The following is a 25,088-nucleotide window of genomic DNA, read 5'->3' on the forward strand; positions in this document are numbered from 1 at the left end:
CTGTATTCTTTGTCGCGCCACTTTTACCTCCATTTATCTCGCCGCGCATCCGTTTCTCGTCTCTCTCTCTCTCAACGGCGTATCAGTGTCCATCTTTCCTTTATCCGCGCATCTATCTCCCCTCCTCGCTCCCAACTGTCTTGTTGTCGCCGCTCTCTTTTCTCGGAACTCTTTTCGAGGAAAAAAAATCTCCGCCGTAACGATTCTACGTTTCGTGCGTTCGATCGAGAAAATACACAGCGGAAGGAAGAGAAGAAATATTTTTTTTAAATGAAATGATTTTAGATGAAAAGGATTATTGTTTTTCTCGAGGTTGGAATGCTATATAAATCGATCACGTTGACACGTTGGTCGGCCAAAGCGTGATCCAATTGAGTTTCTTCGGAGGTGGCCAACAAACGTTATTCTCGCAACGGAGCGATAAATTGAAGCGGTTTTAATTTATTTTCATTTTGTATATTTTAAAATAAAATTTAGTTTTCATTAACCACCTGTAATATCGATTCTGAATCAGTTGTTCTCGATGCCTTCTACTTCTGCTTCTTCGCTCCCTTGTTCGTCCGTTCGGGGAGTTTCCACAGTCAATCTTAAGTCATTCTAGTCTGAATATAAGCGTTTAATTGATTGTCCAATTTGAACTCAATTCTGTATTATCGGTGGAAATTCGTAACAACACCCTCCTATGCGTTACGGTATAATTTTAGATTCGTATAAAATTGTATAAAGATGCAAACACGGGTCACGCTTGTCCCTCTTTTCCGTTTCAAATTCTGCGATTCAAACGCAATATTTTACATTTATATTTCAACGCTTATCCCACTCTCGCTTCAATCCTTTGCACTCTCCATATAGTCGCTATCCTACATTTTATTATTGCACACATGTTTACATTAGTATTATTGTTACTTGATTGGTAACCTTTTTAAATATAAATACGGGTGGATTGAAATCTTATTTTCTTAGAAATCGAGAAACCGCCCGTTGCGTCTTTCTCTCTCCGATTCTTCGCAAGCTCGAGACGCATGGACCTCGAGGCAGCCGATCTCGAGGGAGACGCACGCGTGGCTGGAACGTTCCTTGCACTAGCCGTCGGAAGGAGGAAGAAATAGGGTGCGGCAGAGAGGGGGAACGGCATTGTGCTAATCCCGGGTTGACAATTGTGTCAAGTTTACGGTCGAGCGCGATTCCATTCGGCCGGCGTATCCAACTACGTGGATCGTCGTTGTATCCGCGAGATGGAGACGGGGAGGGGGGGGGAAGAAGGTTAATGGCAGGGGAGAGAGGAGGGGAGAGCGGATAACGCGGTCGGTTCCCTATCAAAGAAGGAATTACAGGGGAACTAGTTTTCTATTATGAGCTCTCTTCCCGGACGGCTTCCTTACGTAAGGCTGGCCAAGGAGGATGATTCCATTATAAGTTCCAAGTCGCGTTTCGCCTTTCCAGAAGTGGAAGGAGGAGCTTCTCTTTATCCCCTGGATGTTTCGTTTTTTCGCCCGAATCATCTCGAATTTCAATTATTCTCTCCGCTCGATAATACTCGAGTCGAGTTTTTCTCGAAAAATAGTACACTCTCCGTCGATTTTTATCTCTTCTCACAAATTGTTACTTGCTGTTCCATCCACGAAACGACATGTAAAAGCTTCTGTTTTCCCCCTCTCGTCGTTTTTGCTCGCGTTAAAAGCGCACGATCTTAATCGAAGCAGGAAGAGAGAGAGAGAGAGAGAGAGAAATCAAGAGCGAGAATTCAGAAGACAGCGTCTTGAAAACGAGGGGTTGAAACTTGGTGAAAGTTCCCAAGTCGACGTCGAGTGCGTGGATGTTTCGATGAGTAATGGAGGGGCCTGGTTAATCATTTTACGCAACCGACGATTATCTGCCGGCCGGATAGATAACGGATAAGATTGATCGAGCAGCTCCGACCCGTCGTCGGGACGACCCACGAAGAAAGAAATCAATTAAACCCTTCATATCTTCCCTTTCCAATGGATCATAATAAAAACTCGACGACGATTTATCTTCCCGAACGAGAGAGAGAGAAAGAGTATCTCCTTAATAATACAAACGTTGCATTTATATCGTCATCGTAAACGAAGGGAACGATAGCCTCGCGAATCGAGCTAGTGATTACAAAGTGATTGAACAGAGAGGTCGCTTTGATTATCCAGATTTGCACCTGTTAATATTCCTCTTGCTCGAGTCGAGGAAAAGCTGTCGCCCCCGAAAGGAAAGAGGGGGAAAAACGCGTGCAAACGTCTCGCGGTTCGTCTCGTAGCTAACGTATCTCGACCGTTTCCCGCACCATGGGAGGGAAACACCATGAATTTTAACGCGGATGATAATATCGCGGGGGGAGGGCGCGAAGTTACGGCCGGAGACCCGTGTCAACGGGCGAGAAACCGTAACGCGACGAGGCGTGCGACGAACCCGTGTCGAGAGGGTTGGAATTTCGGAACGAAATTACACCGGGGTGATTTAAAAGCGCGGGCAACGCGGCACGTGCACAATATATATATATATATATAGAAAGAGAGAGAGAGAGAGAGAGAGATCCATCGTCGGTTATGGATCGTCGGCCGAACCTGGCCAACAAATATTCGGAGTATCTCTTTTCCTGCGAGAGAACGCGGCCAGACGAGACGTGACCGAGATAACGAAACGAGCCCTTCCTCCTTGCCCTTCTCTCTATATATATTCCCAACCCGTTACTCGCTCGTGCAACGAGACTCGTGGCCGTTTTCAACGAGATCTCGAAAAGAGTGCAACGCGTGGCGAAACTTTTCCCTGTGTGTGTGTGTGTGAATAAATATATATATATATTTTTCGACGAAGGATGGAGGGTGGCGGCGTTATCCCCGTTTCGAGTATATCTTCTTTTATAGGATGGTTGCGGCGTAGGGGTACGGATCTGGGATACGCGTGTCGTGTCGAGGAGGAGGAGAAGAAGAAGAAGAAGAAGAAATATTTATTAGACGGTCCGCGCATTGAATTCCTTAGGAGGCTGGAGGTTTTGCCCTACGTCGGCGGGAAGAGGCGGGGTTTAACCAACCGTGAACGATAGTGGATTTTTACGATTATTTATCGTTATTACCGGATACACGTGTGCTCGTCCCGTCCCGTCCCGGGATTCGATGGAATTCTCGATCGTAAAATCGTGGAATCGTGGAGCCGCCGTACGTATGAATCGATAGACGCGTCTTCCTCGATTCTCCTCGACCGGTTCTCCATTCGCTTTTCCGGGGGAAGTTTTATCTCGAGGAAAGGCGGGAACACGCTCGTGTCGTAGATACGAACGGAATCACGCAGGGAGGGATGGAGATTCGGTGTTGTTCTCGGTAAAGTAGAATCGTTGAAAATCCCTCTGATTTTGAACGATTTTTTAAAAAAATTCGAGAGAATTTTTCAGAATTCGTAATTATTACTTTCCACGTCAATGCAACGTGGATCCTGATCCGCGGAGGAACAGTTTACGAGATTCGACCTTAATCCGCCAGAGAAAAAAGGGGTGGGGGAATAGATGGCGAAATTTCAAGGCAGCTCGACGGTGGAAACGCGGGCAGCATTTATCTGGCTAACCGCCGCGTGCCTGTCGCTCGGAATTGCGATCCGTGTCCCATTGTACTTAAATAGTTCGAAATGTCGACGGTCGATTTAATTTCGGGTTACGGCAAACTATTTCCATTTGCAGAATTTATATCCGCGCCGTTTCGCGCGCAACGGTCAACGCGCCCTCCTCCTCCTTTCCCTCCCCCACTCGTAATTGCGAATCGCGAAAAAATACAACCAACCATCGGAATATCGCCAACGGGCAATAATTTCTGGCGAATCGTACCGGCCCGTTACCGCTAATAAGAGGCCGCTATATTATTTCTCGTTTACCTCCCCCGCGCTTTAATTAATCGCAATCACGTTTGATTAAATATCCTGTCGCGGGACAACCGATAATTGTAACAACGCGAGCCGTCGCCACCACGACTATCCGCTACTTCGTTAGAGGACACGGCCAGTAATATTTTTCTCGCCCCCAGTTTTCCACGCTATAATTCGATCAACAATTGCTCGCTAATGAAACGCGTTCCACCGTGACCGGAGAATAAACCGAGGGAGGGAGGGAGCCGTGGGGCGCGAAATAATAGAAAAATCGCGTCGCCGCCGCCGGAAACGGTCACAATAATGCTTGTCAATCGATCGGTCGCGATAATGCACCGCCGCCACCACCGTTTCGTCCACCGCGCGTGCAAAACCACCTCGATCGTTCCCATTTTTCTTCAAAATTTCGAATCCTCCCTCTCTCGAATTCGATAATTCGACTCGACGCATTGCAGTTTCGTGAGAAGTTATTATTTATCGATTCGATTAAATTCGATTCGTTATTTTAGGGGGGAAAAAAAAATGGACGAACGAAAGGAAGAAGTTTCGAGTCTAATATCAACGAGGATGGATAATAATCCGCACGAGGATGGAGGAGACACGTGCGAATTAGGCGGCGATCCGCCTATTCGTTGGAGAACGCGCCACGTGGCCGTAATCGTACACGTGGCTGCCAATTCGAATTGGAAAATCATGATCGGGAAAGTTTTTTACAACTCGACTTCTGGCCATCTGGCCCCTCCTGCATGCGCGATACAATACGAACAGAGGGGGTGAGAATCGGTGAATTCCTGTGGAAAGTTGGCGCGAAGCATTCGATTCTTCGAAAATATTTCAAACTGAGTCAGGCGGGGAAAGAGGCGGGGAGCAAGGGTGGGGAGAGGCTTACTAGGTGGAACGGAGAGCGGCAGGTGCTTGAAGGAACGGTGGTGCGCGCAGCTTGGCCGGCAATTTCTTTCGCCTTCTCCCGGCCCCAAAATGATTGGTCGCGCCTTGCATCGGTTATGCGCTTTTTACCGAGCCAGCCCCTCGCGCGGAAGCTAATAATTTAAAGGCTGCCTGCCCGGGAGGGAGATTTCTCGGAAGGGCGAATATTCGTTCGTTGGAAAGTTTACGGCGTGGAAAGTCGGCGGACCCATTCTTGGATGGCAAGGACTCTCCTCCGCGATTCGAGAAGGAATTGGCGAGGAAAAGTGGAACGGAAAGCGAGACAACGTTCCCCTTCTTCTCTCTTTCCTTCTTTCCTCCGTTCCTCTCGAGCGTAATTAAGTAAAGAGGGTCGTCGCCTGAGGAATGTGTTGCCCGAACAAAACGCGATTCGACGCGGAGGGCGAAGCTGTTTCGAAGCGGAACAGGATAGGGGAAGGCTCTCGTCATCGTGAGCCACGGTATAACGACGCGATTAATTTTTTTCACCCCTCGAGGCCGATTAAACGGAGGATGCAACGAAGTAATAAAGCCTCCTCTTCTCTCCTACGTATATGTGTCGTACATCTATTGAATAAAGCGGAGAAACTCTGTCGTTCGTGCAACGCGAATCGGCAAAAATTGGGCGGGTGAAAAAGTTAATTCCGTTGGTTCCGCGAGTCGGACTTGAAAGCGACCGGTTAAAAAACCGTTCTCGAACCGGGGGACGGAGAGAAGGAGGAGAGGAAGGGAGGATCGTTCGCACGCTAAAAGTTAGGCGGGATAAATTCGAACAACTGGTGGGATGCCCGATAAAAAAGAGCCCGATAAAACATCTGCGCGGGGAAGCGCAAAGAGGAGAAAAGCATAGCAGGGTGTTGGCTCGATAAATTTTCATCCCCTCTCCTCCTCCCCCCATTCGCCCTCGATATATCCTTTGCGTACATCGAACTTGCCATTTATACCGGATAATCGAGTCTCTTCTCTCCTATCTACGAGTACTACTCGTAGACGAAATACGAAAAATTCCCCGGCTGCTCGTACCTTTCCTCCTCTTCTCCTTCTACCAGCCAAGAAACTGTAAAGGATTTTCATCGGCGTTCCACCTCTCTCGATCGAGAATGAAGTCTCTGGACCGCTGTAATTGCGATCGGACCAAAACAATATCGACCCACCTCCTCCTCCGCCTCTACTCCTCTCCATTCTTCGAAACCTCGCTTCCTCCTTGTCCGTTCCACACACCTCCCCCCTCCCCCGCCCCCCTCGCGAGCGGAATCCGATCGTAAAGGTCAAAACGACTGTCCCTGATTGATTTACCCACGGTCAATACGCGATGAGGAATTGTTTGAGGGAGCAGCGGCCGTCCAATTCTCGTATCCAACGAAGAGAGAGAGAGAGAGAGAGAGAGAGAGAGAGGGGTTTCTCCTCCCTTGCGGAACGGTACTTATTCGCCGCCGCTATATATCCGTTCTATAGCCCCGGAATAACCCGTCCAATCGTTGCGCCACGAACGGGGGTTTTCTTCTCTACCTCCGCCCTCGATCGAACGTTAACCATTCGCTGCACCGAGGAACGCGATCCAACTTCCTTCCCGCACAGGTGTTACTTACTATCTCCTCCCTTCTCCTCCTCCTCTTTCCTCCAGTTTTTAACCGTTTTTAACCAACCGCGAACGAGCGATATAATACAGTTTTACGATCCCTATCTCGCCTTCTTATTAAAGAACGGTGTTGGAGAAAGAATTAGAGCATTAATCCTAAACAATATCGCGCGGAATATCTTCGCCCGTGGTTGGTCCAAGCTTTCGATGGCGGATGCATCATCCCCTCACTGAAAAGTCGTTAAGCCAGCGGATGCATCATCGAGGCTGCGCAATCATCTTAACCCATTTTTGGTCGTTTAGGGGAGAGTGGCGCGTCGTTGCCGCGCGAAAGAGCTCACCCTGTTCACAGGGTATTATAACGTAACCTCGAATACGAACGAAGCGATAAAATATTATATATCGGAGGAGGGGATTTATTCCGTGGATCGCGGCCAGAAAGGGATAAACCAGAAAGGGCCCTCCTCTGTCGTTTTTGTTCGTCGTCCGTTGTTATCTGCCGATTGCCACCCCTTCCGTCCGCTATCAGCCGCCGTGTCTGCTCGAGCCCTATTATTGCGCGAATTCATCGTTGTTGTTTTCTCTTCTTCTCTCACTCTCCCCCCTCCGAATAGGTGTTCTCCCTATTTCTCCCCTCCCCAGATTCAGACACGCTAGATTTTTTTCGCGGTCGCGAGATTTATTCGAAGAGTCGCGCGAAAGCTTTGACGCGTCCGCGTATGATGGACGGGAATTTCCGTTCGGCGGCCGAACGATACCGGTGAAAAATTGCTCGAGGAACGAGGAGGCTGTAATCCCCCGCGATTTTTATTCTGTTCCCTTTTGTTTCTCGCCTCTCGTCCGTGTGAATCCGCGTATATACATACGTGTATACATGTACACCCCTTTTTTTTTTCTTTTTTTTTTTTTTTTTAGAGGTTCGAGTTGTATCGAGCGAAAGCACCGAGCTTGCAACGATTGCAAAAGTTTCGAATTCGACCCGAGAGTTTCGTTATTATTCGTTCAGTTTCTAATTAATATTAATAATCCTCGAATCGAAGGGTGCAAAGGGTGGGTAAACACTTTATACGAGCTCGGCCGCGATAAATACAATTCCTTCGTTACCTGACTGATGCAGCTTCGAGTCGCGTTTCATCTTTCCTCCCCCCTACCCCCTCTTGGCAACAAGAACATCTTGCTCGATCGGATCGAATCGAAGGATGGAATCGTCGCCCCCTATGCGAACGGGTGGATGAACGTGTTTTCAAGAAGAAGTTTTCCATCCCTTCCCAGTTTTTTTCCAGGCGAACTCTGTGCCGAGACAGTAATTATTTGGCCGTGGCCGATGAAGGGAAACGGGGAAGGAAAACTTTTCTTACTGCTAGGCGGAAAAGTAACGGAAGTTGCGCATATAATACCTGCTTGCCTGAAAAGTATGGCGGAGAGGTATGCGGTGCGCGAACGTCGTCGACGCGTTTGTACGTGGCGTGTATAGGAAGCGGGGGAAGAGGAGGAGGGAGGATCGGTTGAGCGCACTTTCCAAGTAGTTGGCGAAATGCGACTAGGGAGACTAGGGTGGCTGCGATAACGGAAATCGTGACATACGCCATTTTCCCTCCGCTCGTCTCGATCGTTCTACTTATCGAATCCGAACCGATCGACTGCTGCAGTTTCCAGAGTCTACGTGGATGGGACGTGAGGGGGGGGGGGGATCGTGGCCGTTCGATTCTTGGCCCATTCCGGGTAATACGGTCCGCGCGAACTCGGTTTAATTAAAATCCGTTATTTTGGACGGCGAATTAACGTCGATTATCCTCGCCCGTCTTTCTACAGGTGAACGGTCGAGGTGTGAAATTTATTCGTTTATTTATACTTATCGCACGGAGAAAATATGCCAATTTCCAGATCAGTCGGATCAGTCTGCGAACTGTTACCACGGTTCTACATTTTTCCTAATTTTTTAATGTATGAAATATATTGTTATCGAATATAAAGTTCATTGAAATCTTATATATAGTTGATATCTTTCGTTTATCTTCGATACGCAAGAGATGTTTTGTTGTAAACAGATACGCGCATTCACGTATAATTGAAATATATTCGTTCAGCTAAACCACTGCATAGTCAGTCAATATATATATATATATATTCTGCACGTAAAAATCTGAGGATCGATATTCTAGATATTCTAGCGTTGGTATTTTGATATTTTGCACGATGTTAACAGGGAGAGATATATCATGCACGGAATATTTCTTCCAAAGATAAATTGTTATATTTATCTTTGGAAACTAAGGTTCTGGAAACTAGGTTCCATTTCTTTCGCCTCGTTTGAGAATTTCCAACTTCCTTCGGGATGTATTCCGTCGCAAATACGTCCTCCGCGTGGATCAAATCCTGGATGGATGTATAAGCGACAAAAAGGGAGCGTGTCGCCCCTCCCTCCAAGTTTCCGATTACTTCGTAAGCCTCCAATCCAAGTTGGCCCGTCGCGAATTACGTCGTTTCTTTTTAAAAATCTTTCCCCCTCCCCCGTTCGTCGATTGACCCGCGTCGAGTTTCACGATTCGAGTTCTCCCTCTCTCTCGCGAGAAGGAAAATATCGTTTCTCGACCTATTCTCACCAAAAAAATTCAAGACCATAATCGTGTTCGTTTTACAAAGAGATCGAGGAAAGTTAAAAGAATGAAAAATTTACACACGAGTGAGTGAAAATAAGAGAGAGAAACGCGGAGGAGGAGATAAGGGAGAAGAGACAGGTGGAAGGGAAGGCGCTTCAAAGAGATAAAGAGGGGAAAGTTAGAGTGGCAAAGAGAGAAAAAGGATGTGGAAGAAGGACAAGGAGGATCGTGGTGTCAAAGGAAGAAAAGAACAAGCAAGGAGGGAGATTCACGGCGCGCGTGGGGTGCGACACGGCGTAAGGGACACAGAGGAGGAAAAAATAGCCCAAAAGAGGGGAGGAGAGAGAGAGAGAGAGAGACGCGTCAGGTGAGGCGGAAAATCCGGTGGCAGTTTTCAGGGATAGATCCAAGGTTTCCTGGCGAGGGTCGAGGAAGAGGGTGGGTGGCGAACGAGCACAAAGCCGTGCACCAGAAGCTGCGAACGGGAATGAGAAAGGTAAAGAGTGCTCGAAAAAATTTATCGAGCGCAGCACTTAACTCCCGCCGCGTTTTAAAACAGTCGGACGGCGCCGTTTCAAAACACTTTCCCTCCGATTCCAAGTCGGAAGAGGTGGAAAGGACGAACGGGCAAACATACTTATCGCTCGTTCGACGATCGAACAATTTCCTTGGGGAAAGGACTCGTCCCGAGATTTCCGTGTTTCCATCGGCCGCGTTTAATCATAATCGGAGCGAGGGGATTTAAGTTTATTCTATTCTCTTAAATAGCGAAACGTTCCATTTAATGATTGATTGGCACGCTTTGTTTCGTTAGATACATCTTTTTTTTTAACGTTCCTTCGTTGTCGTTAGAAATTACACGATAATACTTAGATTTTAATTAAATTTTGGGAAAAAATTGTCACGGTTGTATATCTATAATTATGTACAAAGATTATTACTACACTTTTATTAGAAAAAAAAGAAACGATAAATTGTATTCATACGAAACATCAGAATTATCTATAATGTGTATTCAACAAAACTGCAACCGTAATCATTCATAATCAAGTAAACGATTTCTGATCGATGTCTTACCTTCTTATTTTTTTATCTATCTTAAAATCCAAATTAACAAACTGCATAAATACATCCTTCGTCGATAAATCGCGTTACAAATATTCGTGTGATTCGAAACGATCCGATAGAACGGGACGATTATTTCCTTCGACTACTTTCGAGTTACCGAAAATTGCAAGAACGAACGAAAGGGACGAGACGACGTGGCAAGCCGTGCGAAATATTTCCCGGATTATTTCCAGCTTAATATGTAATTTCGCGGTGTTCGCACGGAAAGACAGACCTTTTACCCTCGACGCCCGCGAAAGAGCTTGTCCGTCCATTCCGCTTCCGGCGACGAGGTCAGAGGAGGCGGGCCATAAATGCGACCTCCGCCCGTGTTCGTTCCGTCCAAGTTCGTTACGACTCGTTAGATAAATTTCGCGCGATTCTCATCTTCGATGTAAAGGATGGACAAACGCCGCAAGGATCGACCGAGATCGAGGCTGTTTCTGAACGCTTTTAACCCTTTTGCTACTAGTCGCTCTGCATAAGATGATGCCGCGTATCGATATGAAGAGCAATTTTTCTGGAAACGTGGCATCGATATTTCGTTTTTCTTTTTTTTTTTTTTAATAAACACCGTTAAAGCAACTCGAGTTGTGAGGCCGCTGACGATCTTTCTCGAACACATTTTTGGCGGAGAAGTCGTTCGTAGCGAAAGAGTTAATAAGCTACTCTCGAAATTAGTATATTTTGCATATACTTGCATATATCAAGTTTTGCAACACTTTTCGTTTCTTCAACAAAGCGTTCGTTGTAAATTACGAATTGTATTCTTTGTTCTCTTTATATATGATTGTCGTTCGATTCAATACGTGTCGTTACGACTTCCTAAAAATAAAGGATTTCACAAAAGCAGAGGTCGATACGATCCCGTGTCGCGGCCGTGAAAAAATATAAAAGGAGGGATATCCATCCATCGTGGTTTGGAGGGCGACGTGCGTATCTATGTACGGCACCGTGTCGAGCCGGGCTCGATAAATCTCGTGGCTCGTTCGTGGCGAGGAAAGGGCTCTTACGTTGTGTCGGATAGCTCAATTCGTATCAGAATCGCACGGTGAATCGAGGAGGATTCCACCAAAATTTCTGGAATATTATTGCTCTCTCTTTCTTATTCCCATTATTTCTTCTTCCCCCTCTCTGCGATTCTACATCTCGATGTGTGCCCGCCTCTCTCGAAGGAAAAGAAACGATTTATTTTTCAAAAGTTTTTTCAAAAGGGATCGCTGTTGAGGGATCGGATTAATACACCAACCGATCCTCCCTCGCTCTGCTGTTATTTTCCTCTACGAAACGATGCAATTGACGATGGCCGGTGTCCAAAGTTGTATACGAAGGAAATTGGACGATCAGATTCGAGATATCGGTGGATGCAACTCTATCTGAGAGGACGAGAGACTGGATCAAGGGTGTAATGCAGTCTGGACTTAGCCGGGGCATAATTCAACGGTGTACAAGCCCTGCGTGGATCTAACCCAGTTTATCATAGGCTAACTCGGATCCGCGCTTAAGCGGGGGGGTGGACCGTAATTCCTCCAGTTTCAAGCCCTGATAGCAGTTTCGAGTGACTACTTTAATCGTTGACAATCTCCTTTTCGACGAATCGAACGCTTCTTTGAGGCGAGATTAAACCGAAAGGCTGTACGGGCCGATATTCTCGTTAACGAAGGAAGGCGCGGTTTCGTTCATTCTCGTATCAAAGAGCGGAAAATTATTCCCTACGTGTATATCGTTTGAAACGTTTCACGATGAAAAAACCATATCGACCATATATTCCTTCTCTCTCTCTCTGTATCTTTTATTGGATTGTGTTTCATCGAAAGTTTGTAGGCCACGCGAAAGGCAATTATACGCGGATCCTCGTTGTTCAACGAAGCGTTTCCAAACTTACGAGAGGTCATTCCACGATTGACCGTTGTTAGAGTACGATCGAAAGGATATTATTATACTTCGTATCGCCATTTTTACCGCCACTTGGAGCACGCGAAAACGTTAGCATGGTCGCGTCCAAGAAACGTCGCATGCAAAATTTATACTCGTTCCACGTGTTAAAAAAAGACAGGTATCGTGCAACGAATGTTTCGCATAGAAGAGAATCGTATTTTTCTTTCCCTCTTTCTCTTTCCTGGTTGTCGAAATTGGAGTGCAAAGGTCCGTGCAGATGGCCGCTCGCGATAAGAAAAATTTTGCACGAATTTACCGATATTGGCCGATCGTTATCGACGCTCTACCGTTTCCTGTCCAAATGGGAAAAATCGTGTTCCCGTATTTTTTCTTCCTTTTTTTTCTCCACCTAAATAATATTTTTTTTTAAATAAAATTTATATTTAAAAACATTATAAAAAATAAACCAATATTATTATTTAATAAAATATACTTATAAAAATTATATCCTATAACCAATCCTAAAAATAATATTTTTAAAATTATAAATTTATAAATTAAAATTAAATTTACACCATATAAATTAAAATTTATTGAATTAAATAAATTAAAAAAAAAAATAGAAAAAGAGAGAGAGAGAGAAGTTTCAATATTTCAGCAGCTTAGATAAAAGTGTCTCGATATTTTAAATATCCTTTCCTGTTTCGCGTTTCGTTCTCTCTAATTCATTTCTCCTCTTCCATCATTGATCGTTGTTGAAAAATGCAATACGAATGAGATACGTTTTTAAAAGATTCGGCAAACTTTCATGGAATTTTGACGCGATCGCGTTAATTACAACACGACAAGATTGCAACGGGAATAAGGGGAAATTCGCATTACAGCGGATAACACACAGGAACTTATTACCATTAGCAAAGGGAATAGAAACTTAGGTCGGAACTATTCTCCCAATTACCGGCGGTACCAACATTAGAAGAAACTGGCGGCGGCCATCATGGTTGCTCCAGTTTCGATATCCGTTTCTATCGACGTCGAAACAGAATCGCGCGCTAATTACGCGCGCTTGATTCATCACGGGTTTCCGCCCGTGTTCGAAAGATGCGACAGAGAATTTCGATGGAACGATTTCGAAGGATTGGAAAAATAACGGTGATATTCCTCCGATACGGCTCTTTCCTATCATTTTCCTGGACGAAAAATTAGGGAGATAGGGAAAAGTTGGAAGAGAAAATGAGAACGAAAGGGGGTGGAAAGTGTGGGGGCGTAGCGGATAACCGAACGACAAATCGAAACGGTGCATTCGTTAGCATGAAAAGTGGTCTTACATTGTGTTGGGTCGAATGGAGAGAGAGAGAGAGAGAGAGAGAGAGCGCGGCTTGGGATCGTGGCAAATGGCCGTGGAATCGAAAACGAAGGACGGATGGAACGAAGGGTTGCACAGGTCGTCGTTCCTATGCGTCATTTCACTTGGCTCCAACCGAAAATTTCCATCCATGCCTCGCATTCTATTTCGCTTGTTTTATCCCTCCTCCTCTTTCTTTTTTTTCACCCCTTTCGCGCAATTACAAATAGAAATTCCTCCTCCCGAGCGTAGGAGGACGCGTGGCCGTATTCAACGGAGGACGATTTCGGTGCCGTCGACCATCGATTCCGAATAATTCCACGTCTCGTTTTTGTTTCGTCTGAAAAATCTTCCCCGCCCCTCGTTACGATCCGCGATCCTTCCCATTTCAGCGGATACACGATACTCTTTTTTTCTTTTTTTTTTCCTTTTTCGTTCGCTCGAAAGGAAATCTGGCCAAACGTGCCCCGGTCGATTCTTCCCCGTTTTCGTATCTCGAGTCTTCCCTTTTTGAAGATTTATCCCGAACGAGACGATCCTTCCAATGGAGGAGGATTAAGCAACGGAATAAAGTGCGCGTCTAAATAACGCGAGATTGGTATTAACCCGAGCATCCTTCCTCCCACCGTTGTCCACGATTCGAAATTCGATCGGCGGGAGAATAAAACAAGGTGGGGACTGGAAACTGGAACACCGGCTAACGTCGTTTAATCGCCCTTCCCCTCCCCTTATCTCACGTCCGTGCTCGAAGGGAAATCGAGTCGGATTCGAGGACGGAAGAGGAATTAACGCTGGGTCGAGGACCCGTTTCTCGCCATTTTTTCACCGGTGGCTCGTTATCGAGCGTGGGCGGCCCGCCTTTCGACCGACGGATGGATTCGATTCAGGGGAGGCGGCGGGGGTGGCCATTGCGGCGTCGTCATCCCGTCGTGTCATTCCGCTTCAGAAGCCGCGCAACGCGTGCAACGAGCCGAAATTTCGAATGACGCTTTTCCCGATCGTTTCCCCCTCGCCTCCTCTCCCCTTCCCCTCGTTCGATCGGCCGCAACACGAAACTAGATTTTTGCTCGCCTCTGCGCCGTTCGACCACCGCTCGCCGTTGATTCTTTTAGGCCGGCCAAAAACCGCGCCGGTTCACGGCCTATCCCCGCCGATTTACCCTCGTTTCCTCGGCGATCGTCGATCGATCGATCGATCGTTACCAATTTCGACGCGAGTCTTGTCACGGAAAATGGAATTTTTCTTTTTTTTTTTTTTCCCCACGACAGAAGAACTCGATTAGAGACACTGGAATTTTTATTCGGATTTCTAATTCTTTTTTTTTTTTTTTTTTTTTTTGCGGCTGCCTCGGTTAGTCAATCGAGTCGCGTAATTCTCCGTCGTTACAGAATTTCCTTCTTTCCCTTTTGCAAATTAAAGGGGACGAATTCGATTTCTTGTTTATTCTTGTTTTCGCGAAAAGCTGCGAGGAAAACGTCGAATTGAATTTCTCTTATTTCTTCCTTTTTTTTTTCAAGATCGTAGAGAGAGATCGTAAAGGAGGAAAAATCGATCGATAGGTGGTCCCCGGATCGTCTCTCGAATCTTCCCTCCGTCTCGATTGCTCTAACTAATTGAACCAAACCTAGCTCCTCTCTAGAGCTTCTCTTCCACGCCGGTCTAATATCGTCAAATGGCTATCTCCCAGTTTCTATCTCCAGATCCCGATTCCAAGGATTCTTACCATTATACCGAACTACCTAAACTACCCTTCCCCTTCCCGACCGCTTCCCATCGCTCCAAACTACCCTCGCACGTGCAAAAAAAACCTTCAATTCAAACTCCTTACCACCGGTTTAAAAAAAAGAGAGGGAGGGAGGACAGAAAACCGCCACCCCTCTTGTAATTCTCCCGGTCGATCGTTTCCAATAGACGAGCATCGGTATCCGGATCGTTTTCTTAACAGGGTTTCTCCACGACGATCCCCGTTCGAAAGTTTGCCAAGTTTCGGTGTTTGTCGCGACGCCGGTTCTTCCAGCTCCTCTTTTTCTCTCTTTCGCAGAGGAAATCGTTCCAAAAAAAAAAAAGAAAAGGGGGAAGGAAGAATTTACATGTTGTTCCTCCCGAACATCGAAATGTCCCCTCGGACGGAAAGTTCAAAAGGGTGGCTCTCCCCTCCCCTTTTTTTTTTTGACCGAATTACACCGCCTATGTTTCACGAGGCATTGTATCGAGATGGAGGGGCAGACTGGCGTCGCTCGGACGAAGTATCAGGTAGCGTCATCACGTTTTGCCACCGTGATGAGAGAGGAAGAGAGAAGAAAAGAAGGTAGAAAGGAAGGAAGGAAAGCGAGCGGGGAGGAAGCGTAGGGAGAAGTTTCTGCAGACTTTCGACTTGGCAACGGGACCTACGAGGAACCTTCAATTTTAATGAACCGAGCGGCAAGTACGGATAGAAAGGGAGGGGAGGGAATAGCGTGTTCGAGGAAAGTTTCGATGCTCTCCTTTTCCATTCCTTCGCGTGTACGTGTCCTCCTCCTTGGAATCCTTCCCGCACCGGGAAAATTTCAGCCGAAGGAAGCGCTGCTCCTCGAATATTTGGCAGTCGAGGGTTTGGAGGAAGACGGTCGAAGGAGAATAACGAATCGAATAACTATCGTTCGAGACGTTCTTATTATTGTTATTACAGCTGGGCGGATCGCGCGACGAAACGAATACACGCACGGAAACGGGGCACGAGCATATTCGTGTATTTGGAGGGAAATGGCGTGGAATGTTAATAGACACGGTATAACAATGGGGGGATTTCAATTTCACAGCGCGTTAACGACGCGTTCGCGGCGCGGGCTAATGGTTGTTAATACACGAGGGAGGGGGAGGGGGGGGGAGGGACAGCGCGATGTCTTAATTGCCGGTCATTGGTGTAATAAAAGTAATACAAATCGGAATGCAATTGGAATGTCGTTATTATACGGAATATTAATTAACGGGCCGCGCGGCGCATTATTAGAGGCACGAACACGGTCTCTCCGCACCCTTTCAAGCGCGAATAAATCCTCCCCCCCCCCCCGCCACTTTTCGATTTTTGTCTCCTTTCATTTTTTCTTCCCTTCCTTTCTTTTTTTTTTTTACAAGCTCGATCTCGCTTCTATGCTTTTTCTTCCTTCTAAGCTTCCTTTTCTAAGCTTCTCCTCTTTTCTTTCTTTTTCTTCTTCTTCTTCTTCTTCTTCTTCTTCTTCTTCCCCTCTTTTCTTCCTCTTTTCGTTCCGTACGCGCGATTATCCGCGCAGAGTAGCTTGAGCCGGGAGCGGCCTCGGTGGCTATCGGCTTTAATTAACACGCTCGCGTTATATTCACCCTGTCGTGAACGGTTGAGACAAAGGACAGTGGCTCTTTGTTCATCTCGTCGGTGGAAGCTCTTTCACACGGTCGAGAGCCGTGGGGCAGGGCGTGTCCACTCGTGCGGCCTCTCCCTTCAGAACCAGTTCCACTTGTTTGTAAACACGAAAGGACTTCTATTTTCTATAGGGAGAGGAATTCCAAGATCGTTTCAGCCACGGTTTCGTTATTTCTCTTGCACGGAGAGAGAGAGAGAAGATGTCGGGGCGCTCGTTGACAGAGTGTAGAACAGAGTCCAGAGTTTCAACTCGGCTTGATATCTTAATCTACTTTTAATTCAGCAGACCGGACCGATTACGAACACGCCACGAGTGTAATTAATGTTTCCCCGTCCTGTTTATTTAGCTACCTCGCTGTATATATATACGATCCTTTTACCTCGCTCCTGTTAACAGAACGTTGTTGATTAACGAGAGATAGATACGCGGTGCATATATGCTTTCTTCCTTTTTCTTCCATCCTTCCTCCTCTTTTTCCTTCGTCTTTTTCTTTTCTTCTCCCTCCCCTCCCCTATCCAACTATGCCCCCCCTCCTCACCCCCGCGAGTAGATAGAGCGAGATCGATCGAAATGGGGAATCTCGAAAGAGTGAATCGACCTTCCTTCTCCCCGATTAATAATTCAAGATTTATCTTTCTCCCTTATAGTATATACATATCCACACACACACACAGAAACGAATCGAAATGAATCGAAAAGAGAGAGAGAGAGAGAGAGAAAGGGAGAGAGGAAGGAAGAAAAAGATTAATGCGATCGTTGGAGTGTTTCCACCCCTCTCCTCCCCCCACTCGACGTTCGAAATCCTTGTCCTCGGAGCGAGCGCGTGCAAGTGGTTGGAAAACACGAGGAGCGTCTCGATCAAAAATAGATTTCCCGTTGGAGGGTTTATCATCGGGCCGGTATTGTGCTCTCTCTCTCGAAGACTTTCCTCTCGAAGACTTCTTGAAGTTCGGGCGGAACCCCTTCCCCCTCGGTCCGAGGAGAAGGTCCGCCCGCGAGAAACACAAAGACTGTCCATTTGCCATCTGATAATAATTGGAAAAGTTATCGCCGGGATGAAGTTCCGCTACAGCGACTAACATCTCTCCCGCAGACCATTCCCCCGTAATGTAAAATGGGGAAACTTTCGCATCGGGGAATAACTTCCGGCTGCTTTTGAATGATATTACTTTCTTTTCCGCGGCAAACACCACCCCTGCCTCCTTCCTTGGCCTGAATTTCGAGGGAGCTTCTTCTAGGAAGCTCGAAAAACCGAAACAGGAATAGACGAGGAAGAGTTTAATTCGATCGTGTAAATTGCTTCGCCCGCGGCGCGCGTCCACTGTCGCCGCCTTTCGCCTTCGCGTTATTAATATCGATGCGATATCGTTAACGAGGAGTGGCAGCGAGGCGTCACCGGCCAGGATATTCCTTTTATCGATATCGAGAAATGATATCGTTCGTGTGCGTGGGTGTGTGCGTGGTCACGAGGATCAGGCCGTGAGAGCCGTTCAATCGGGGAGATAGACGTCGTCCCCGCGATCGGAAAAAGGATATTACGGTTTAAACGTGATCACCGAGGTATTAAGACGACTTTATCTCGGATAACCTGGATAGAAATTGAAACAACCGGTGAAAAATTGAAAAAGCGTATACTGGTTTAGTTAGAGGATGTACTTGCTCGAGGTTTCGACGAGGATACGCGAAATTGCGAATTACGCTTCAGTTGAGAACGTGCTCGAAAATGTGTTGTGAATTAAATTTTGTGTAAATTGTGTGTCGGAAGAGAAGTCGTTGCGAACGGAATTTTCGGAACTTTCGTTGGAACGAAACGAGGAGGGGAAGAAATTGAAAATCTTGTTATCCACTGGAGAGAAAAAAATTTGACGTCAGCTTTATCACGATCGGTTATGCAAGATACGGCAGGATGGCATACGATCCAAGAATTAGATCCACGTTAGATCGTTAAATGAAATCTAGCGTAATAAGGATTTTCTGATAATTTTTTTAAAGCTCGCCTCGAAAATAAAAAATGTCGTGTTTCGATCGTCAAACGCAGAGATTCCCCGTTTCTCGTTACCCAGTTCGCTCTCCTTTAAACTACTTTTCCACCGTCGACGATAGTCACGACCCAGTCACGGGAACGCGGAAGTTGGATGACGAAAACGAAAAAATCACCGATCGGATGGAAACTCGAGGGTGGGGAGGCAGGGGCATTCAACCGTTCACCGTGAATCCGATGTTTTCGACGCGGAATCAAATTTTGCATCGATCTCGTTCATCTCGTCCACGAACGATTTCGATTAAACGTATACCACGTATACATTCGTTGTATCAAATGCTAATGAACCGGATCGCGGTGAACAGTCTGGTTTTATTATAATATCCGACCGATTCGTTAATGATTAATCGTTACGTGAAATTTTATTTACTCGTCGTTCGTTTATTAATTATTAACGTCCCCTTTATTATCGGAAGGGATCGTTGCAAATCGAAATCATCGACGAAAAAGGGGAGTGGGGAAAGAAGAAGAAGAAGAAGAAGAAGAAGAAAAAAATTCCAACTATAAAAACTCAAGACAATGGAAATGCCAACGATAAAACGAAGTAATACGCGAGGAATATTAGAAGAATCGTAATCGTAAAAAGAAAAAAAGCGGAGAGGAGTGTAAAGAAAGGTCGGAATGGAAATTCGACCTTTTCGAATTCACAGAGTGTCCTGGGATTCGTGCGGGACATGTGCTCGAAATCTGAAAATGGCAGCAACGTATCGAACCGTGTTGTCGATCTCGAAATATATGTATATATGTACACACGCATTATATATACGCGAACGGAGCATCGTATCATATACATCACCATAAAATCCCCTGTACGATTCACTATCGTGATAACTATCAAAAATCGTACATCGATACCTATATATAAAAACTGATGTCGTACATCACTTTAGGAAAAAAAAAAAAAAATATCCAACGATGACCCGTAATAATACCTGCAACACTTGAAACGAAACGAAACGATGTATTAGGATTGATAAATGATCGATAAAAAAAATTTTATTCACACGTCACGTTTTCCGTGTTCCCATTCGCGAATACTCGAGCACAAAGCCCTGTCTCTTTTCTCCTTTTCGAATCGTAATTCGCCTATTCGCGAATTAATCATCGTGGGCCACGATTATGTCTAATTGTTAATACATAATAGGTAATCGTGGTTCCACGAACATTCACAATATATCCCCTATAAATCGGCGCCATTACCGAAATTGTACGTCATCCATTGTGGAAACGTTGGTCGCGCTATTCCACTACGACCAAATAATGACGAACAACCATCCCATTTTCACATCGTTTCGCCCGTATTCGACTTCTTCTTCAATTCGACGATTCCTCGTCGTTCTTTTGTATATATATATATTTTTTTTCATCCCTTTAGATCGGTTCCGCGTCACTTGCTCGTACGAGTGTAATTGCTCTCGCGCCCATCCCTAACGAAAATCCCCACTGATCCCCGTTTATTGGAATAATTTTACAAACGGTCGCTTCTTCTGTTCCACGCGGGAAACAAAAGGGACCATTATTAATTTTCCGACCCGGTTCAATTAAATCGGCGTCTCTGTCGAAGCGGGAACAGGATCGAGAACCGACTTTCTCTCCATCGTCGCTCTCTCGTTCTTCTTCCTTTCCTTTTTTTTTTCTTTCTTTTTTCTTTCTCTTCGTCACTCCTCGCCTTCCTTTTTATATTTATTTCCTTCGATACTTGGCGCCGATAGTTCCGTAGAGAGTTTACTTTCGATGGAATTATCGGTATAATAACGACGGCGCGCCTCGACAAGATCTCGGGATAAAAGATCTTGAAAGTTGTTTGTACTCGTATCGAACGATTTTTCGAATTGGAAATATATATTTTTGCGACCTCGTTCCGATGAATCCATGAAGAATCCGTCCGTTGAATCGAGGCATTCGTTTTATTTATAATTGGAAAGATTTTCGAGCGGGACGAGTGTGAAAAATCAAAGTTCCATTGCACGAACTATTCGAAGAAATTATTCGTGTTGCTCGACCGATATTCGATCGATGTTGCAGAAAAATTGTTCTCGAGCCTGCCATTTGCAATTTTCATTATTTACAGCACAGGTTTGAAAAGGCTGTCGCGCGAATTGAAATGGTCGGGGGGACTGGTCACTTAATCCCTCCATTCAGCGGCCGGCTCGAACGTTGAAATCGAAACTGGAAAGTTTCAAGTATACGGATTCGCGGGACGGCCTGTTTACTTTTCTCGCTAACATATAACAGAAGGATTTAATCAATAATCCGATAAACCTGTTAAATTCAGAGTCTTCGATTCATCAATGATTTCGCAAAAAACGCAAAATTAATCCTTTTCACGCGATTCATTTTAATCCTTTCAATTGATAACGTCGCAGTGAATGGCAATTGAACTTTCCCCGATATTTTATTTTATAATTCAAAAGATATTTTATAATAATTTTATAATTCAAAAGATATTTTGAACAAAGGAAACGAAATTTATCTAATTCGAAAATTTCGATTTTAGTTTTATTTTAGTACAATCTTTTGTACAATCTGCACAATAAGTCATATTAGGAGGAGGGATTTTTTTTTCTCGGTGAAAAAACGAAATCTCTCGTTCCAATATTTATTTATTTTTTTATGTTTTCAATACAATTTTCCCCACGAAATTCTTTCACGACAAAAATACATCGAAATTTTCCAAGTTATCGTATAATTTACAATTTAAAATGTTAATGTTATCGCACGATCGATCGATTTAAATTTAAAATTGCTCTTCCCCGCAACGCAAAATTTCCCACCATTTACAAACATCCTGAAACTTATTAACGTGCCAATCTCGTTTCTCCAATGAAATGATATTTTCGTTAAAAAAAAAAAAAAAAAAAAGAAAAGAGTGCTTAAATACTCGTAATTCATCCGTGCCGTGTACGGTACCATAAAGTTTCGTCGTTAAAAATGGAAGAAAAAAGAAAAAGAAAAAGAATCGTTCATTGCCATTTCACCGGAGAGAATAAATAGAAGAAACGTTCAAATACTTTTACGAGTCGCGGAAAATTGTAACGACAAAACTTTATAGACAGTTAGAACGCGAGTTCGACGCGAATGTGAAAAATGAAATTCGACCGGCGCGCGGGTTCTTTTTCGAGGGGAGGAGGAGGAGGAGGAGGAGGGTACACGTCTGTTCCACCCTCGACGGTCCAAGAAACAATCGAGCGCATACACAGTCCGTGGATACACGTACAAATTGTCGTGTCTCCCGGTGACCACCGGTGTTCCCGGTTTTATTTCCTGAAAATACGTTCGCCGGGGAATTTGTCCCGGCGTGGAGAGCGTCGTCGACGTCCACGTGATTTATGGACGGTGTAACCCGGCGTTTCCCTTCTTCTTTCTGTTTCAGATGTGAACTGTTGCCAGACGTATTATCGATTCGCATTACGTATGAAGTAATTGGAAATCGCAGTGGGCAAGGTGAGTGGTCATGGAATCATACTCCTTTTCGAACTTCTCCATTTTGCGTTCCTTACTTTCGCCCTCGAATCGAGACTGAATTCGATCGGCCAAGCTTTTTGCGATCCCTTTGCCAATCGTGGCATTCGTTCGTGGCTCGGCTCGAGAAGATTCGATCAATATGGATATTCGAGAATTCGAGCGTCAACCTTTTCATAAATTTAATGAAACAATTTCGTTCGTTTCACTCGAGAGTAATAATTTTTCATACCTTGAACTAAATTTCTCTTCTAAATCTATTTCTACGTTGTTCAAACTGATGATATAACAAACTGATGATACTTCGAATAATTAAATTAGCCATTAGATGGAAGAAGAAGGATTGATTGACTCGAAGAGAAACATCTGTAAAAATAAATAGCATATTTTTTTTCACTCGCGTTAAAGTTATATTTCGTGAAAGCTCAGAATATCCTTTGCTTCTACAAACATAGATTGTACGTATCATTTCCTGTATTTATCTCGGTTTTAAACAAAAAAGAAAAAAAAGAAAAAGAAAAAGAAAAAGAAAACCTGCACCGCTTTTTCACAGAGGAACTCTCGATCGTAGCGGAAACGAGCAGGAGCAACGCGAAAGTCACCGTTATTTCAAATTGCGCTGTAGCAACAACAATCGTTCGAGATACAGTTTCTTCTCAAGCCTTAACGGTAACGGTGGCGTGGCGTGGGGGCAAAAGTAAAGGAGAGAAGCATAATGGAGAAGCGTGCACGCGATGCGCCTTCTAATCGAGCGTTTCTCCATTTTTCTGTTCCAGGTTTCCCGACTGTCGCGACGTTTCTCTCTACTTATTATCAAGAAGTATTTCTTACTACTCGCAATTGTACTCCGTAACGTACGGTGCCCGCACCTAAAAGTAAACGGTTTATTCGTATTTTTGAGACTCGTGATAGCTTCGTAGTGTGCAAATGTAAATTAGGGCGAGCGAAATAAAGATTAAAAAAAAAAAAACGAAAAAAAAATAAGAAAACAAAACGCGAAAATGAAACTACAAGAAAAAGAGGAAAAAAAAAAGGAAACGAAGGCAAAGAAAAGGAAATAAAGAAACGGGAATTAAAAAAGCAATGAAAACGACGAATTAAAAAACGGGATAAAGAAAAAAAAGAAGGAGAAAGAAAAAAAAAAAAGAAACGATAGAAAAAGAATTGATAAAACGAAACGCAAAGAGGAAGAAGGGCAAAGGAAGAAGCGCAAACGAAAACACAAAAACACAAAAACGCATAAATACATTCACATACGTACACCGAACATACTACCCTTTTATTAAATCGTAATTGCAACGAAGTTTTTTCTCTTTCTACTCGAATTCGACTAGTTTACTTATTCCAATGATTGATTATTAAGAATGCGAGAGATTATATATATATATATATATAAATATAAATATAAATATGAATATAAATATATAAATATAAGTATGTGAGATACGAGGGGTGTATCCTCCAATTTTCGATGAGCGTTCTCTTGTTTCTCGTCGAAGAAAGGTGAGATTTAATGTAAATAGCGAAAGAGTTTTGTATATTTGTAAAATAGATAGGGCATTTTATTATAAACAATAAAGTTATTTATATATATTTTAATCACAACACGGAGAACTCTTCCTTCTTACCTTCTTGATCATGGAATACCAGCCAATCGAGATGGAAGATCGATCTTCTCTTCGTTCAAATGGTTTAATCAGATCGACCATCAGCCGCACGCATGGCACATATCCACCGCGATCTAAAATTCTATCAACCGGGTATGTATTATGGAGGCTGGATCGTTGAGGTGGATCGTTAACGAGAGCATTTAATATCATTAGCGTTCAGCTCGATCTCTTCAACGATGCAATTCGTTCCCCGCCAACCCTTATCCACCACCCTTTCTTTCCCTTCTTTCCCTTCAAAACGTTTCGAAACGATGCGAATCGTGAATCTATCCGCGCGGATGCTTTCAATTTGAAATCGTTGGAAAAATTCAAATTTCGTTTCGAAATTCACGAAACATACTTTTTCTCGACGATTAAAACATGAATTCTTGGAAATTTGCAAGGTCCAAGAGTCAGTTTAACGCGAAATTCTAGATAACCAACGAATTATTTCCATCGTACGAGAAGATGGGGCCACGTGATTATTCGTATTTGTTTCAAATTTCCACTGGGCATTATTGATTCCCAGAGTCGAGTCGACCGCGTTATGCGTCAACTTGATCGAGAAATATCGGGCAACAAGCGCGTATTAGCGATCGACGAAATGAAATTCGAGTCGACTTTTCCGTCCCAGGGATCGTTTTCAAGCGTTCTCGCTCGACGACGTTTAAACGCCATTTCTTCGGAGGGGAGGGAAGAAATGAGTGTTACTCGGCCGATTCTCTGGATCGGTTGAAAAAAAAAAAAGAAAAAGGAAAGGATAGAATCGACGAGAGAGATCCGTAATCGGGAATTCTATAGCGAGGGAAGCGACGGAATAAATAAAAAAACGTTTGTTCAACAAACTCATTTTACGTTGGTGTTGTTCTTACGTTACATCAGTTTCCATAATTATTCGAGTGTAAAGGGGGCGTAGTTTATTATGAAAACTCTCCCTTCGGTTTACAGAGAGTTTCTTCGAGCTTTCACAACATTTATTTATCCTGTTTCAGCTTGAAGTACCTGTAACAAAAAAAAAAAAAAAAAAAAGAAGAAGTAAGTTTTTAGACACGTTTAGAAGGACTTTTATCCTCGATACTTTCAACCGAGAGTAAAAAACATCGTTCCAATTATCAGGTTAGGAATTTTTATCGCGGATATAAATAATGAAAGCATCACGTTTATCACGCGCTTTTTATTTACAGATCGCTCGAAATCCTTCCGATCGGTTGAACGAAGAGAAGAAAATTCGTTCCCCCGGCTACGTTGTTGCAGAA

General features: G+C 44.4%; 1 protein-coding gene across 1 annotated transcript in view; it reads left to right on the forward strand.

Annotated features, from left to right (window-relative positions):
* Positions 1-23,788, forward strand: part of Toll-6 (Toll-like receptor 6) — a 44,267-nt gene extending 20,479 nt beyond the window's left edge. The window contains exons 2-3 of the transcript XR_015292665.1: positions 22,095-22,165; positions 22,960-23,788. The gene's annotated coding sequence lies outside the window, so the exon portion shown is untranslated. The remainder of the gene's footprint in view (positions 1-22,094; positions 22,166-22,959) is intronic.
* The last annotated feature ends 1,300 nt before the right edge of the window (positions 23,789-25,088 follow it).

Source organism: Apis florea, unplaced genomic scaffold (genome assembly GCF_048593485.1).
Source record: "Apis florea isolate Af1SG1 unplaced genomic scaffold, ASM4859348v1 contig_3193_pilon, whole genome shotgun sequence".
Taxonomy (NCBI): Eukaryota; Metazoa; Arthropoda; class Insecta; order Hymenoptera; family Apidae; genus Apis; species Apis florea.